Genomic DNA, 16853 nt, shown 5'->3' with positions numbered 1-16853 from the left:
TGTGTTTGTGTAGACGATGTAAAGGAGTGCAAAAGATTGATGGTGTGAATCCAAGTGTACCTAACTCAATCACATGCTAAGTAGCTCTATTGATCACTGATCACTGTGATTGTTTTACTGAATCCAGGACAGGAAGGACAAGTGGTTTCAGTTGAAATAACCTTGTGAACATCCAATGACAGAAGTCCAAAATGATGAGCGACTGAGTCTACAGAGGAACATCGACCCGGTCATGGATGTTCGCAACATATCCTTTCTCAATGAAGCGATAAAAGATCTATAGGAATGAACCCTTTTAACCTGAAAAATCACTGTCCTTCAAACTACGCCGTCACCTGAATGGGCTTTCAGCAAAAAATGGTCTGAAATACGATTATAATGTGTTATAATTATAATACAGACACAGATAACCCATTTTCCTCACCTAAGAAAAGGCTTGACAAGCAGATTGAATCATTTTATTTATTTATTCCATAAAGCTGCTGAGTAAAGATAGTCCTGCAAGTGGACGATGTGCGAATCTGGAACAGCGTGATAGGCCATTACTCAAATTAGATGCACAGTTAAAAGGCCTGCTGCCACTTGTCCAGATGTCAGAAGCGTTTATGAAAATCCCGAACGTGATTCAAACTTATGCAACCAACAAAGGACTTCTGTGATCACGGCTGCCTCATCATTACTAGACGAACATATGAGAGGGAAACAGCGACAAAAACCAGTGATAAGTACCCCAAAAGCTTTGCCTTAACCTGCAGAGGTGCTGGTGCGGTTCGGTCCGTTAGATGATTCCAACATGTGCTCTTCTTTTGGACGCCATGTCTTCCAGAGCTTACACAGGAGTGTGAGTCTTCTTCCTGTTGGTTAAAATGCAGGCATGACTCACTCACTCTGTTCTATGGTGCGATCTTCAGGCTACACATTTCTATTCCTCCACCCGTGGTCAATACGAAACCACTGATCCAGGAATTATCTTCCAGAGGCTACAGGTGTACTGGTGACAAAGCTTCTTCTTCTATCTCTCTTCACCTTTGCACAGACATCTTAACGTGGCCCGATCTGACCACACTTAGTCATTCTTGTTAAGGTCAACATTCCGCCTTCCTTCCCTCTCTTTTTTATCTGTCTCTCAGCCACTCGCCACATCACTTCAACGCCGCTGGCTGGAATGCAACTTGAAACTTGCAGAGACAAACACAAACAGAGGCACAACACTCAGCACAGGGCCAGCTGTGGGTCGAAATGAGGTCCATTCATCACTGTAAATTGATTTAAGGGAGTGAATGCATATGCTGACTTCTCCAATAAACTCAATAATACTTAATAACACCGGGACGCCTTTATCCAAAGTTCTTTTTTACGGTGGAGTTTTATTCCGAGGGAATAATGTGAGTAATCTTATTACGGCGAAAAAAAATGGATGCTAGTATCTCTATTACCAAATAAAAATGACAAAAGTGAAGAGGAGAAAGCTGAAATTATACTAGCAGTTAAGTATAGCTGACATCCTCTTTTTCTATTTCTGTTTTTCTTCATTCAATTTTGCATTGTTGCATTGTTCTGGACTATAATCATCTTGACTTGGAGGAAATGGCTTTTTACAAGGTTTCTGTTGGTTTTTGAGGCTTTGGCCCTGAAGGCCTTACAAGGGGGCGAAGGCTCAACTGTGCTATTTTATCTCCATATATAGTCAAATAGCTAGACCACAAAGTCAGGGCAGACTGCCTGTCTGGTGTGGGACTGGGTGTGGCCCCCACTGCCTGCACACTAGTGGGTAGAAAGTCGGATGGAGGGTGCTCTGGTTTGTCGTATAAACTCTCACTCTTGCTTATTTTATGTGTCTTCAGAGCATGGACTGAACATGGAAACACACGAACCGCTTTTGACACCATTCTGCTTCGACACATATCTCGTAACCTAGATGCTGTCGCATTAAAATTCACCCTGTTGAATATTTAGACAATATTGCATCAAAACCTCCTGCTGCTTATGTTTACAACCCAGGCCGCATTGTGAGCCCCGCAGTGCCTGTCTAGTAGCAAATGTTTTCACGGCTTGCCTGGTCATAAGGTATTTAAAGGAATGAATTAAAGTTAAACAGTATTTCAAGGAAAAAAAAACAAAAAAACTGAGTTCCCCATTTCTGGAAGGAAATCAAGAGTGACAGCAGAATTTGCAAGAGTCTGTCAAAGATGGTGGGAGAAAAAAAGGGGGGGGAACACTTCTGGAAACACTCTTTTTTTGGGCCAGATGAGATGTTTTTAAACTTATTTACCTTAATTCTACATGCTGGGCTTACGCTAGCCATTCGCCACTTCGCCATAGGCGATGTAAATTCCAGATTGGCTACAAGGTTTTTAGACTGTGTAGCCACAGTGGCGTTCTTATTTCTATGGAAAAAAGGCTAAAACTTACAACTTTTTCGCTCGTTGGCGGCACTCGCTGTTTCCGCTAGTGAGTGGCGTTAGCCCCGCTATTTCTGCTAGCGAGTGGCGCCAGCGGCGAATTGGTGTAAGACAAGGTGAGGACGATCGATCAAAAGAATCCAGTGTTTTCTAGCAGAGTTTGTGTTAAAACCCTCATTAATAAACAAATGGTGAATGCTGAGAGGGGGGAGGAGTGGTGACAGACCGATCAGAAGGTCAATGAAAGATATTATCAATACTTGTCTCAGACTTTTGATCCCTATGACCGGCAGGAATAACCAGTAAAACTTACAAGTAAACATTTTGTATGACTATCTTCACATAGTGAATGCAAGTTTTCAATTGATGAATCTCACATTCATACCTGCATAAAGTAGGACAGAAATAAAGATAGTTCAGCTTGAACTTTAGTGTATTGTTGTAGATAAACTGAACAGAAGATTTTGCCCTCAGAATGCACCAGCATGCAGGAAAACAACCCCATTTTCTAAAAAATTTCCCAGGGGAGGCCACCCATACCCCCCCAATGAGTGTCGGTCGTCCGCACGCTGCACCACTGTCTTGGACACAGAGTGTGGCTTTTTGTGGCTTGCTCGATTCTTTTACACTGAGCCACAGTGGCTTAGTCATACTAGCTCCTAGTGCAAGCCCAGACATGCATGAAAAGATTCTCCTCTGGCATAGAAAGGAAAAGACGGAGGGCGCACAAAACAAAAGGAAGAGGGAAAGAAAAGTGCGTACATGAGGAAAACAAGTCAGAAAGATTGATGATGTGAAAAGACAAATTAAGTAGGTTTACTCCCAGTACGCTCATCCTAGAAAATGGTTGAGGTTTGAACTTCAGGTTGAATCTTTTTTACCCCACCTCACTCTGGGGGCTTTGTGAAGACACAGCATCCGACAACAGAAGACTTTCATAAACTACTAAGAACCGATGTCTCCACTTTCTGTATGCCATCATTTTATAGGAGTCCCCTTACAATGTTTTCTTGTAAATGCTGCTCTGCTCCCAAAAAAAAAGGAATTAAAGAAGCGAAACATAAAAACTGTCACGGCAGTTGAGTCGAGTGTGTGAAAGAAGCAGGAGTAGTTATAGATATTACATCTTCGGGAGGATGATATTGGTGGAAATTGGGTATTTTAGCCTCGCGCTTTTTGACACCTGGAGGAAAGTGTGAAGAGACATTATGAATTCATAGACTTCAGGGAAGTAAATGAGCTCCTGTCACCTGGAATTCACGCGAGACAGAAATCACTTACAATCAATGGATTCTTTTTCTGCGCCACTTCAAGCAAAAGTCACCAGTTTTTTCTGCTCCTCTTCACCTCCCCTTCATCCTACCAATAAAAAAACATTCACCCTTATGTTTGATCACATTTTATAGCCTTTATTGAAGCTTTTGTCCCATCCTTTATCTAACTGCACCATAAATAAGTTGTAACCATCTCTGAAGAAACACCAGGACTCGACCCATAATGGCAGGGTTTGGAAAGTGGATCTATGGGGGACCCCGCTGGTCCACTTCACGAGAGTCAACATCAGGACTCCTACGGCATCAAGTTCCAACTGGGGGATTCAAACAGGATGGATGCACTTGGGGGTGGCACCACTGAGACCTGCATCCATCCATCTTTTGGCCTGTTGTCAGCAGCCCAGAGCAGCCTGTGCTTGTCATCCACCGTCTATTCCTGCTGCAACAGCTGGGGCATTATTGTAGCTTATGTGTCTGATCCATTCCCCTCCTGTTTGATCCCATAATAACAGTCACAAAGGCCGTCTCATTTTACTTACAGTCTGCGTGACTTCTTTATAAACCCCCCCGCCCCCCCAGACCAACAGCAGTTGCCTGATGCCTTCGTGTCATTCCATTGTAACCGCAAACCTAAACTACGTTGTGTATTTGTCTGACTTCCTTCTATTCTGCTGGTCCTTGCCCCCACCCCCCCCCCCCCCTTATCCCCACTACCCCCCACCCCCCCTATTCCCACAATTTCTCCACACTTCAGTCATCTGATACCCTTGATGGAGATTTCCCCCCTCAGGCCCAAGGCTGAGCAGTTCTTGCATGGCCCCTCAAAAAAAACTCCTCTTGCAAAGCAGGGTCCGTGGCCCCTCCTGCTCAGGAGGTCACACCGTCCCACACAGATGTTTCATGTCGGTGCGTTCTTGTTTTCTCAAGCAAGTCTTATGGAAAGGCTCTACTTTTCCAAATTTACTCAGCTGCTTCTTCATTTCATTCAATTACAGTGTGGAATGCAGTCGAAAGCCCACCTTAACGCGACGCCTGCGTCCGCTGAGGGAAGCTGCAAAGTGGGATTCCAGCTCAGATTGCTTATTTTAAGGGGGTTCGGGGGTTAAACACGGTTGAAAGAGACGTTCTCTTGAAATATAAGGCTGCACTTCTACGCATCGTCTGGAGAGTGTGTTGAAAAGCAACGATCGCAAAGTCACCCGCGTTGCCTGGAGATTGGTTTGTTAAACTTGCAAATTACATTTCCAATGAACGGACAAAGTCTGCTGGTTTTTCCAGTAATAGCGAGATGAATTATAATTTAGAAGATTAAATGACAATCAGGGAACTGTTTAAGATTATTTGGGTTTGATTAGAAGCTCTTGTTGGATTGTTTGGGTTGGTTACACCCGATCGACATTGATAAATGATGTCAATAGCAAAATCACTGATGCGTTTGTACGAACACGCCTCACTTATAAAATACAAATTCCCCCAATGTGCACCGTTTGATAGATCAAAACCCGAAAAGCAACTGCTGATTATTTGTGTGTTTGATTGCTTTTGAAACATTATACCCATTAATAATCATATTTATTCATAGTATACAATTTGGTTTAATTATCCTATTCTCATTATTTTTTCTTCAGCTCCAATAATTATATTTCTCCTCACCATATCACTTTTTTACAGGTTGCAGGCCTTTCATAATTGATGTGTTTAATCCTGGACGATGAATCTATTAATATCGTCATGTAAATTACTCTGGTGTCATGAAAGCCACATATGTTTATCACACCGGAGCTTTTCTAATAAGGGGGAGTTAGCGTTGTATCAGACAAAAGTTGGGACTGTTTTGGGTTGGGTTTTTTTTAAACGTGAGCTGTCGTCCGTTGCAAACGTGCCAAAGTCAAAACAAGAAAAATAGAAGAAAAATATTGTTTCATCATTTGAAGTTGCAGAGAGGAGCAAATTGAAATATCTGGGACAAGTGAAAAAAAAAAAAAAATCTATCGAAGCTGTCAGAGCGGTTGTTTTAGCATCTGCTCCGTCGTTTTTAAGGCTTCTTCACCCACTTCAAAGTGATGCTTCTGATCCTCCGACAGAGGTTTGGAAATAAAATTTTGATCCGTTCTGCTAATTTCTAGTTAAGCAAACATGTCGTAAATACTTCTTCCAAATGCAACTGCAAACTCTGGAATGGGAAAATTACAAGCAACAAAGAGGCAGACTTGGTGGGCTTTGCACTGGCGAGCGCGGTCGTGTTAATTGTTGTGTCACAGAGTTACGTTTCATTAGGGGGGCTCGATAAGAATGCATTGCTTGAGCTACTTTCCCCCCCCCTTCTATTGATTCCTGTCCCACAACCACAGCGTATTAAACGTTTAGGTTTCATGTGGTCACTTTCCTGCAGCTCGACAGAACATTTATTGGTGATTTCTGACCTAGACAGGAATGTTGCTTCTTTAGCCCCAACCTCATCAATTACCAGCCGACCCCCAACCCACCCCACCACTGCTTGCACCTATTTTTTGAACCCCACCGAGGAGTCCTGCGCTCATGACGTCATCAAACAATCACACAGAGGCAATTTATATTTTAAATAAATTACACTGAGAAGCAGCGACAATTAATTCAAGAGGTCAATGCTTAGTGGACCAATCGTTAAATGCATAGATTGCATTCAAGAAGGTGCAGTCGTTGCTGCACCTTCTTGATGTATTTTTACCCAGAAGTCAACAGTGCATAGTTGAGGATGAATGTGACATTTCCATTTGCCTGTTTTAGAGAAAGAGAGAGAGGGGGAAAAAAAAAAACCCAAAGCACTTGACAAAAATATGCCACAAATTAATTTGCCTTAATTATAGCTGCTTTTCAGCACAACTGGTGGTAAAAAAAAAAAAAGAAGAAGCCATGCTTGAACACATCACTGTTATTACCTTATATAGAAGCAATTATCTAAAGCTGATGAACAAACTACCTTCCTTGCAGAATTTTGTTCAAAGTATTCTATTTTGTGTGTGTTTTCGTTGATGCCGTCCACAATGAAGTGGGGAGGAGAATACACGGAACACCCTGTAACACCGGTCACATGATTGTCAGGGTCACTGGTAGAGGGGGAACAGGTTTAATTGACAAGAGTGCAATTAGAGACATTACTGCAATTATGCATCCAGGATACAAGAGTGGAACTCCTGCATACTAATCAGCCCAGACGGCTTTTGAATTCGGTCGTCTCAGTTTCCTGTTTATCACGGCATCAAAATTGAATATTAGAAGACATTTATAGCACCAAAGACAGGGTGGTTTAACTTCACAGAAAAAAGGAAATAAGACTGTTATAGATATAAGAGGGTAGGTGGGCGGAGGTGCGCGTCTCTGTTTGCGTCCTGTTTTGTGGTCATCATTAGATGTTGCTACAGGTGTAAACAAGAAGATTGCTGTTAACGCCGGCCTGGAAATGAATGTTTTCGCTGTTATAATATCCGATTAAGTCCGGGGGATATTTTTGATTTCCTTGGTCAATTTGTTTGACCTGACATAAAAGACTGGAGGCAACAGAAAGAAAAAGGAAACCTTCAGTCGAGTGCAGACCTCTTCGCCAAAGCCTAATCATCTCCCCAGGTAGAGTAGCTGTTATTCTAACGCACGACGTCGCACCGGCTGAAAGAATAGTTCAACGGATGGCGCTGTGTGAGCTCGCAAGAGCAAAATGCTCATGATTAGTTTGTACAGGTTGATCCATTGATTATAAAAAATGTTTGTCACAAACAAACAAATAAACAAAGGGACTTGGAGGGAGGTGGCAATAGAAACTTGATTTCCACACAGGATGCTTTAGAAAATTAAACTACCTTTTTTTTGTCGAACTAAATTGCCTACCAAACATTAAAAAACTCCCAAAAAAACCAAAAAACATTCAGTGAACAGCCAAGATATTCCCGTTCCACATTGCACAGGTGAAGATGTTATAATGAGATGATCATTCTGATAGATCAGGGGTGTCAAACTCATTTACACCTCGAAGGGCCAGATGTCACTTATATTATTATATAAATGTAACTCAATGTAATGTAAAATAAATGTAACTACTTCTTAAAGTTAAATAACTCTGAATTTATTACTTATTCAAGTTACAAACATTACAGTTACACGGAAGCCCCCGTGCCTTGAGTTCGACACATAGAGGAATTCCCAAGCTATCCTTCACAACCGGACACACTTTCTATTAAAGGAATCTTACTAGGATTTTCCTCTGTTCAACATCACATCAATAAAAGACTCCAAAAAAAATCACCGCAGATTTTTTCTTTGCACAGAAGGAACAAGAACTGAAAAGTGACTCCGATCCCTCAGGCAGCGCTGCATTAAAAAAACCCAACATGACTCTATGAGAGATATGACCGCACAGATTCCAACACTTCACAAAGGCATTATCAGTGAACACAGCTTGTCACAGCATTGATAAATTCGAGGTAAGACTCATGTCATGGAAGGGGGGGAAACCCAATCATCATCAACATTTAGAAACACCGGCCACAGTAAATCACAGATGTCATGTCCTCCAGGATGAAGAAGAAGAGGATAATTTGGATTGTTACCAGTGAACATTTCATTTTGCAGCATCTGCAATGGTTTGTGGGGGTGTTAAGTACCCGTGGACGCACTATTAAGGCTACACTAGGGTTTTGGAATAACATATGCTACCAGATGATTTATTTTCCAGAAACACACCTTATTTCAGCAACAGTAGTAAATGAGTGAAGGGACATGGCTGGCCTCCATGTCGTCCAGACATGGCTTATTAAAATGTGCTGCACAAAAAAAAAAAAAGCCAAAATAGTTGGGTAAAATGAATTTTCCTTCCAAAAAGAATTTTCATTTTCATCCCTTTTGTAATGCAACGAAGGTAAATTAACCAAAAGAAAAACGCAGCGTAGTTTATCAGATTAGATTACACCGTGCTTCAAATCTTTCAGGGATCGCAAACATACAATAAGCCTTTGATTTATGGAGACGAAATGGTGAAGGAAAGATAGGAAGGAACGGGAAAACTAGATTTTGGTGAACGATTTACAAAATACATCAACGTGAGAATGTTGCATTGAGGTCGAAACGCCGCCATAAATCACGGCGAACGAGACAATAGCAGTAAATGGGTTTTAAAAGCGGGAGAGAAGCCGTGTGGAGGGAACAACAGATGTGCTTTGATTGGCCTGACCCATGGAATGCAACCACAGAAAGAGCAGTTATGGTGACCCCCAAGCTTTGCAATTTGATCCCTGTGGCACAAGACTATCTCCTGTGGACCTTTTCTTTCAACCACCAACACCCCCAGCTCCCACTCACCCCTTCAAATAAAAAAAACAACAACAAAATCCCCATCTAAAGACCTTTCTGGGTGCTTCAGACCACTCCAATCAGCAGGAACACGTCATCCAAGTCTGAGCTAACTCACTCTTGTTCACCCTGCATTAGCCCAAGCCTGGAAGTCAGCTAATGACTGCCTTTGCTCCTTTTGTGTTTTTTAATTCCTGCTGAAACTGAATGACGTTCAAATTGTACAGCATTTATACCTTTGCTCTTCGACCTTCTGATCATGATCTGACCATGTTGTTATACCTCCTGTCTCCACCCTTTTCCTCTTTCATGCACGAACTAACTATATTTAAATCCCCTATCTCCCTTTCCTTGGGCGGCCTCGTGCAGACAGCATTCTTTTCCAGTCGCACTCGTTCAGCTGTCGTCTGTCCTTGTATATTGCACCTGTTTTTCTCTCTGTAGTCTCAAACTGAGTCGTCTGTATGTCTGCATTCTGTCTTGCTTGTCCGTCTTTGGGGGTTAAGTTTGGATCCTTTCTTTCTGAAGCATAACTTTAATATAAAATAACTCAAAAATGAATTCTTAAAACAGAAAGCAAGACAACAGGTTCACTTAAGCACTTTAGTTCCAAATCTCTGACATACATAGCTCTGTCTCTAACTGCCTTGTTGAATGTTTATTGGTGCCTAGCATTAGCATAATGTTAATTTACATAGGGCAGAAATGTTCCAGGTAATTCAATCTATATGTAAAACACTATTTCGAGTGAGTCAGGAGGCCATCTACAGCTCAGCTACCTCATGGTGCCTGGAGCACCTACATTGTCATAAATATAATATAGCCTACAATTAGACTGGGTCCACGGCCATATTTAAAAACCAAAAGTCAATCCTGTGCAGAGAGACAAGGCATAAATCACCCATTGCATTCTTGTAAAAATGTTATTTTTGGTTTACCTTAACATCTTAAACTCATCCACCATGAAGGGAATCCTTACCGTTCCATCCAGCGGGTTGTGGATTACAGCTCTGACCTGAGATTACTTCCTCCTACATTGGTTTTTACGTAGGCAAGGCATCATCATCCTGTAACGCTGCTCCGGTTGCTGATTTCTTATTCAAACAAACCATAATGCCATCATCATAATAATCTCCTACTCATCCTTGAATTGACAGCTGACTCAATTTTAATCCACCGACTCATCGTTTCTTTTTTATTATTCAATTTACACCCATTGTTTTATTTTCAACCCAATTTTTTTTTTTTTTTTAGGCTTGTAGTTGGCCACCGTCTCCTGCGTCTTTTGTTTCGTCTTATAGGAAACCAATGAATAATTCACTGAGTCATACATAATTTAGGGAAGCAGCCAGATATTTACACAACCCTTTGTGTCACTGAGGTTTGTTTGGTGGCATATTAAATAATTGTTTAATATATCACATTGACTGGGAGTTGGGAGCCGGGGTCTCGCCTGCAGCGGTGCCTGATATTTCTGATTACCGGGCTGAACATCATATACCTTCCTTCAGTGGTAGACTTCACATGCCTGCCAGGGAAAAGTTGCATTTAGTTCACATCACTGAAGTAGAGAGTCAACGCAATGTCAGAAATTCATTTTGTAAGGGTTGGGGCTCGGGGTGCGTTCACCTCATGCTATCGTGGCTTCAAATTTGCTCGGCTGTCTGAGAATTATTTTATTCAAAGCTTTCGGAGGACGCAGCAAGATATTTGCTGTCCATTTCGATCCAACAACCAGTTTGACTGTGGGAGTCGCTCCGAGCGTCACTAGATTCAAGACGCGAGTCATTTAAAAAAAAAAAAAAAGCCCTAGTTGAGTGTGTGTGTGTGTGTGTGTGTGTGTGTGTGTGTGTGTGTGTGTGTGTGTTTGTTTCAGGGTACGGCTTCCCATTTAGTTCTTTTACTTGAGTAATGATTGTGTGATAAACGGGTGTTTGCTTTTCTGGATGCATCCCAGCAGCATCAACACCAACACAAACACACACACACGCACAAAAAGCAATAAAATCCTATCCTCCGGCAGCTTCACCTAACATCCAAACATCCATTGTTGTACCCCCTGGTGTGGGTGTTTATGATGAGTGAATGTCTTTGCCAGGTCCTATTTAATGAACTACTTTTTTCATGCACATTTTTCATAAAGAGATTTTTCAATTCTGTCCATGTGTTGAGTCTCTAGGGGAACATAAGTCAAGTATTTGTGCATGGTGCCAATTATATTTTTATTGCTTACAGGGGAATTGCTAAATTCATCCCTTTCCCTCGTTTCTGATGGTGCCACTGTGGTGTCTTTAATTAAATCAGAAAAAAAACAAATTATTACTGGAACTGTATCATATCTGAACTTTTACCCACCCTTAGATCATAGTTGAATATCTACCCGAGGAGGCCCTTAGCTTCACAGTTTATTGCTGTCTTCTCACTCCTCAGAGTCCATGAGGTCCGTGTGGTTCTGTCCTCTCACATGTTCCTTTTGTACTCAAAGACTAATTGAAAACTTGCTGGGAATTATACTTTAAACTGTACATATGCAGTGTGAAATATTTAGTTTGAAATTAGGAGAAGAGAACTGCTGAAGTACATCTCGGCCTTCCTCTCCAATGGTAACCATTACCCTCAGTTAAGTAACATTCACGCTGCTTAAGTCTTTATCTCACTTGTGGAAAGTGATGAAAAAGACCAGACTTTAAAAACGCAGTCTCTTTGTCAGACTTTGCGAGACTGCACTTGAGAAACAAGTTCAAGTGCTATGGTAGCATAAAATTAAAGCGATCTTGGATCAGAAGCTCCATAAGTTGATTAGCTCTTGTGGTAGCTCCAGCAAGTGACAGGGCAGTTATAACGCCGGGGTACAAGGCGCCACCAAAGGATTGCAAATCCCACTGGAACATAAACAATTGAGTGTGAAAAACAAAGGGGCATCTGGAAACTTCTGTTCCCTCTTTGGTATGTGAGAATGGTATGGAGAACGTCTGAATGAAGGAAACAGGTGGGAAGGTGGAGGGTAACAATGTAGATGAGTGGAGCATGCAAATCTAGTGACAGAGGGCAGAGGATTCATTAGATACCCCCATTGCTGGATGTGTAGAGGCAGTATTGTACAGGGGAAACATTAAAAACACCATGGGCACAACTTTAGAACATATAAAACATAAAAACACAACACCTGGATGTGGCAAAAGAAAAGAAGAGGGGGAGAAAAAGTGTGGAAAATGTCAAAATAAATGAGAGCAATGGGAAACCAGAAGAAGGGAGGAAGAGGAGGTCTAAGAAGAGATGAAAGAAGTGTGAGGCATGCAGCAGTGGTGGAAAGTGCATCGGAGAGTGAGGAGTGACAAGTCCGTGACAGCTGCAGCATCATTAGTGCATTAGGATCAATCCTCCAGACTCTTATTTGCAGTCTTTGCCCATACAGAGGCCTGGTGTCATTTATATGAGCACGGACATACAGTTTCTGCAGCAACTTACTTTTCCCACAGTTGTGATGTCTCATCTCTCTTCCACCTACACATCTCACCAACACCGCCATGCGTATGTCTCTTGCTCTGCATGCACTCGCCTGATCATTTCCTCGCTGATCTGAAGCTAAAGGTCAGCGCCGACGGATGTCGCTCCTCAGAGGTCCGTCTTTCTTCTTTGACGACTTAACATGAGATTTTTTTTTTTCTTAACCACAACCCTTATCCATTAAGGGCAACGTCACCTATGTGTGTTTATGTGTTGTTGCTGTTGCCTGTCACACCCATGTTGTTGTGGCTATTGGTTTATCAGTTCCAGACTGCAGGCAGTATATTTCCAGAAACTGTGGGTTTGCGATTAAAGCTCCCTTTACCACCCTAAGCCAGGCAGCTGGTAAACTGTGACAGCAGAGTGTGGTGACATCCCAGCGGATTTGCAAAAGTGCTCAGGCACACACAAAAGAACTTGTAGTAGGCTTACTGTGTGCAGAAACATTATTGAAAGTACTGTGTTCAAATAGCATGCATGGATTTGCATATAGTCGCATACATGCATTACATTTGGCTGCCTACCGCTGATGATTTTACACATTTATGGCCTGTGCTGAGTATATGGATGATAATAAAACCATGCTTATGTCATTAATGTAATGTATATTTCTTGCATTATACATGTGCACCCATCCCTGATGTGCTGTCCTTTCTCACTCTGCTGAACATCGTGTTTAAATTTTATAATTCTGGGCTTTAAACAATAATTGGAACAATGTAAATGTCAAAAGCGACATCTCATGTATTTGGGGAATCCTATTCTTTTAATCTACAGGGAGGAAAAGCCTGTGATTTCCTTGTTGGGTTCCTCAATTAATTCCCGTATCTGTTTTCCAAACTGCAGAGTTTCAGCTAACAAGAGGAGAAAAGTGTCCTCTTGTCACGCAGAAGGAGGGAAATTGGTTTTAGATATGACTAAAACAGAGCCTACTGCTTCATTTACAAAACGAGCGCTTTGGTTGCCATGTATAGCTGAGACAACTGTGCATCAATGCGCACAAGATCTCATTGGTTCCTTTGTTGTAGGAGTGGATTGGTTGGCTAAAGGACTGCAAAACGATTAGAATTAGAATGGATTTCCGTTGAATTTATTTATGTAGTGCCAAAACAAGTTATATCAAGGAAAAACAGCTCAAAACTGACTCTTTAACCGACAGTGACCCAACAATCCACTTGGCAACAGTTGCCAGGAAGACTACCTTTTAACAGGAAGTAACCCTGAGTAGATTCAAGACTTAAGGTGGAACCAGAGTCATCTCGACATCTGAGCATCTATATATGATCTCCTATTCATCTGAAATGAAGAGCCACATACTGCAAAGACAGAAAAGCCAGTTTTGCTCAGTGCTTTCGAACACATGCAGGAAACATCTGCAGCGTCAGTGCATTTGTCTGAAGTGGTGACGCTGGAGGCTTGACTTGGTGGACAAAGCCCCACTCGTAGGTGACTCACGCTGTTTCCCACTGGGCTGTCTGAATCAGTATAATGGCCTTAACAGCAGCTGTGTCTGGTGTGTGCGTCTGTGCATTGGTATGCCTCAAAAAAAAAAAAAAAAAGAATCCCAGCTTTCCTCGTCTTCCCCCCCAGCAGACGTGTATAGCCCCCCTTCATCTCTAATTGCCTCCACCTCACACATCATTTGTGTTTCTGCCATAAAAAGAAACATTGAAACCCTACCACTGGGGATCCATAACCATTTTCCAGCCTATATGCTTTTTATTGCCATATTTAAAGCCTTCATAAATATAGAGCAAAGCATTAGGGAAAAGAGATCTACTGAAGAAACACAGCCAAGGCACCTGCTGATATTTCTGTTTTTAATCGGGCAGACAGATCAGTAAAATGGCAGGCAAACAGTCGGATGGCCGCCGAAGATGGGAGGAAACTGAGTCAGCAGTGAAAACAGCTTCCAGAGATGGTACATGACTCGCCGTGGAAACGAATCAAAGATTGGATTCCATATTAAAACTCACTATAGGAACACAGAAAACCGTAATCAGATGAAACAAGTCAGTCTGTGTCTGTGTGTGTCTGAGTACGCATGCATCAAAAATGCATTATCTCACACGCATTTTACTCGTCTTTTGTCTTTCATTCGCTCTGCGGGTCTCATTATGCACAGGTTTATGTACTGCTGGAACGCACGCACAAAAAGCCCCACGCCCCCACATTGTTTAGCATACAGCAGACAACATTGTTCTGCATGAATCTCAAGGTCAACGAGTTCCATCCCTCACAGACTCAACACAAACGGAGGCAGTGATGCATGCACCGACATCACTCGGACGTCCACACACTTGACATACGTTCGCATGCAGAGTTGCACTCACAAGAGGACAGAAATTTATCAATACAAAGTAAGCATTTACAGATGTGCACTGACCCCAGTAACAAGCTCTCCAATAAAAGATGCATACAGACCTCCTGCCTCATGTCCAGCAGCTGAATATTGCATCTCTCCCACATGTGACTTACAAACTCTTTGTCTTTTCCTACCAGTGAAGTATGTTAGTTTGCATGATGGTTTTATTTTGAATGAACATGAACGTAACATATTATATTTTTTAAATCACAGTAAAGAACCAATGGCTGTAATTTAAATAAAGCTTAACGCTTGCAGAACGAATTTATTCTGTGATTCATTTTAGTGTTAAAAAAGACTCAAGGTCATACTGCATCTTTATTACTGATGTATTAAACAATGCGGTCTCGGTAATTCAATATCAGTCTGTTCAAAATTAAACATTGTCTGAGAATTTTGTTTTTTTTCCCTTTAGCCTATCTGGACTTAAAGTGCTTATTTCACCTTTTGTGCTTTAAATTTAACACAGTGGGCACTATGAGAGGGAGGCTTTTTAAAATTCACTGACCCATTGGTCTGTTCATTAATGCACAATTGAATTAAACAGCAAATTATGCTAAATAGATAAGAAATGACAAAATTTCTGTCTTCAATTAAAATTCCAGCCGTATCTCTGTGCATTCCTCTTTGAGGTCTGGTGAAACGCCATTGTGTCGCTCTTTGACGATTTTGTGTTTTTGGTTTTACCTTCACACCATTTCTGAATTTGCAGCATATTTTCGTATTCAATTTCATTCTTCTTTAAATTTCTTTTTTGAATCGTCGTCGCTGCAGCAGGTAACTCCTGGAAATGCTTTGACCTGTAGTATTGTATTTTTGCTTGTTGGCCACCTTTTAAATATCCCTAAAAGGTTTTGGGTCCCAGAAAAAAAAAGATCTATGATAGAAGTAGGAAACGAAACAGTAATAATAATTAATAATCTTTAGAAATGACCAATACTTCTGTGCTTTATCAATCTAACCCTGACACAGACGCTGGTTTGGGTTTGGTGAGTTGGGTAAAAAGGACGATCAATAGCCTATGATTTGTTTTTTTGGGGGTCATTGCTGAGCTAACAGCTCTCCATCCAACCAATGAACTAGCCGGGATGTTCTCCATGACAGAGGTGAGAAGCAATGAATCTCTGAAGGTTGAAGATTCATCACGGCTTTTGAAAATATTGTATTTAGACCCCTCTCAGGGTTGCGTTGTATTGCATGTGGGTTTTTCAGTGGCTTTCATAGAGAGATGTTCCTTTCAAGCCTCAGCGGCGCTGCGCTGCTTTTTAGCTCATTAACGAATTTTGAGTATCCGTCCGCTTCACTTGCCTTCTCTCAGCGAGACGTCGATGGAAGACAAAGGAGACGACTTTCATCGCTGCTCAGTTAGAGGTGTCTTTTCTTCTGGTGGTGAAACAGGAAGGCTGGAATGTGTGTTTGTTGGAGTACATGATGGGATGTGTGCTCACAGCGTTAGCAGGCTGGGCCTCTGGTTGAAGTTTCCTATCTTCTTGTTAAAGACTTAGCCGAGGTTACCCAACACCTCACAAGTCTTTTACAAGTCTCTTTATAAGATCGCCTGTGCATCAGATGGTTGATGGTTCAAGTCCCAGTTCTAATGATCAGTTGGCATCCGGCATGTTACGAATGTTTGTGTGGAAACACAAATTCTGTCTAGTGTTATAAAGAAGCTTTGGGTGGTCAGTCAGCTGAGAAAGAATATATTTACCTTTCGTGGGAAATAATGAGCTTACTGTCTCGTTGTTTTTGATGTCCAAGTGTCAAATACCAGTTATTATTGTATTCCATTTTCATTGTTCTCGACTTTCCTTCTCACTTCCCTAATTCCATCACGTCCATTCCATTATTTCCAGCTCCCCCCCAACTAGTTACCCCCGTTGTCTCTCTCCAATTCTCTGTCTCTCTCTGCCCTCTCCCTCTCACTCGATTCCCTCTCCGCTAATTCTAATTAAAGACAAGAAACGTCATCTTTTATTAATGAGGCTG

The 16853-nt window shown here is 41.7% G+C and overlaps 1 protein-coding gene across 3 annotated transcripts in view; it reads left to right on the top strand.

The window, feature by feature from the left end:
* The window catches only part of sdk2b (sidekick cell adhesion molecule 2b), a 188861-nt gene that overhangs the window by 26629 nt on the left and 145379 nt on the right, over positions 1 to 16853 (top strand). The window lies entirely within an intron of this gene.

The sequence above is a fragment of the Antennarius striatus genome, chromosome 21 (assembly GCF_040054535.1).
Source record: "Antennarius striatus isolate MH-2024 chromosome 21, ASM4005453v1, whole genome shotgun sequence".
Classification (NCBI taxonomy): domain Eukaryota; kingdom Metazoa; phylum Chordata; class Actinopteri; order Lophiiformes; family Antennariidae; genus Antennarius; species Antennarius striatus.
This window is presented reverse-complemented; position numbering and strand designations above follow the sequence as displayed.